Source organism: Octopus bimaculoides, chromosome 17 (assembly GCF_001194135.2).
Source record: "Octopus bimaculoides isolate UCB-OBI-ISO-001 chromosome 17, ASM119413v2, whole genome shotgun sequence".
In the NCBI taxonomy this organism is placed as follows: Eukaryota; Metazoa; Mollusca; class Cephalopoda; order Octopoda; family Octopodidae; genus Octopus; species Octopus bimaculoides.
This window is the reverse complement of record NC_068997.1, coordinates 16,784,995-16,786,912: the sequence shown is the minus strand read 5'-3', so window position 1 is coordinate 16,786,912 and position 1,918 is coordinate 16,784,995.

Genomic DNA, 1,918 nt, shown 5'->3' with positions numbered 1-1,918 from the left:
TATATGCATGTATATACATATATAAACAGTCATATGCATATGTGCATTGTTGGTGTAAAAGAAATGTGTCAAACAACAAGGAACATCTGTCATATCGATCAGGGATATCCAATCAAGAGAGACGCTAGATTGTTGAAACTAATTAAAGTGATTACTTGAAGCTAATCGTGTCATCATTTAATGACTTGCTGACAGTGATAGCAAGCTAACAATAATTAGATGAGATCTCGGCACTCTTTTCACTTATTCTCTCATTGTTGTAATTGCAATTGTTGTTGTTGTTGTTGTTGTTGTTGTTGTTGTTGCTTGTGATGGAGATGTTGGTGGTGATGCTGATGCTTGTGTTCTTGTCATCGATGTGGGTAATAATTATGATGCTGTTGTTGTTGTTGTTGTTGTTGTTGTTCTGGTTTGTTTACCTGGTTCAGCGTTTAGTGTAAGGTGGTTCTTTGTAGCCATATTGCTGCTGCTGCTGTTGTTGTTGTTGTTGTTGTTTGTAGTGTTGGTAGTGATGGTGGTCGTGGTGGTGGTGGTGGTGGTAGTGTTTATTGTTCTGGTTGTTTTTATTGTTGTAGTGGCGATTGTTTGGCGGTAGTGGTGGTAATGGCGGTAATGGTATGGTGTCTTGATGTTACTTACTGTTGCGGTGGTGGTGATGGTTGTAGTGGTGGTGGTATGGTTTGTGTTGTGGTAGCGATCGTAGTGGTGATGGTTGTGTAGGTAGTTATGCTGGTGGTGGTGGTGGTTGTAGTACTTGTTATCGTTATTGTGTTGGTAGAGATGCTGAGGTAGTATTCGTGGTGGTAGTGGTGGTGGTGATGGTGGTGGTGGTGGTGGTGGTGGTGGTGGCATGATGGTGGGGTATATTACTGATGATGGTGATGCTGACTGTGATGATGTTCTCGACCATAGGTTTCATGATAATGATGATGATGATGATATGATCTTCGCTGTTGTTCAATGTCGACGATGATGACGCCGGTGTTAATTAATGACGGCGATGATGATTGTTAATGAGCTGATATCGACGATGGAGGTATTGTTGTCATGGATGATAATAATATTATTGTTGGTGGTGGCTTTACTACACAGAATGATCATGATCGTGATGATCATGGTGATGGTGATGATGATGATGATGGTGATGATGATGATGATGATGATGATGATGATGATGATGATGATGATGATGATGATGACGATGGTGGTGGTGATGATGATGAGCATAACGATGACGGTGATGATGATGATGGTGATAATGATGATGATGATGGTGACGATGATGATGATGACAAGAATGATGAGGATAAAGGGGATAATGAGATGGCATTCGTGAATTCGTTGTCTTTTTTGTTTTTGTTGTTATTGCTATTGTTGTTGTTGTTGTTGATGTTGTTGCTGCTGCTGCTGCTGCTGTTGTTGTTGTTGTTGTTGTTGTTGTTGTTGCCCATCTTTGTCATTACAGCTTATTGCTGGTTTTTGTTGTAATCATTGATGAAACACAGAAACTGAAGAAGAAGAAGAAGAAGAAGAAGAAGAAGAAGAAGAAGAAGAAGAAGAAGAAGAAGAAGAAGAAGAAGAAGAAGAAGAAGAAGAAGAAGAAGAAGAAGAAGAAGAAGAAGAAGAGGAAGAAGAAGAAGAAGAAGAAGAAGAGGAAGAAGAAGAAGAAGATGAAGAAGAAGAAGAAGAAGACGAAGAAGAAGAAGAAGAAGAAGAAGAAGAAGAAGAAGAAGAAGAAGAAGAAGAAGAAGAAGAAGAGGAGGAGGAGGTTAGTATGAAACGTGACAACACGACAATATCGGCTGAGATTATATGTCTACGAGCGTATGTCTACATATACGAACACTCACAAACACATTTGGCGTATATACGTACGTATGTGTATATACACATAAATATATATATATATATATATATA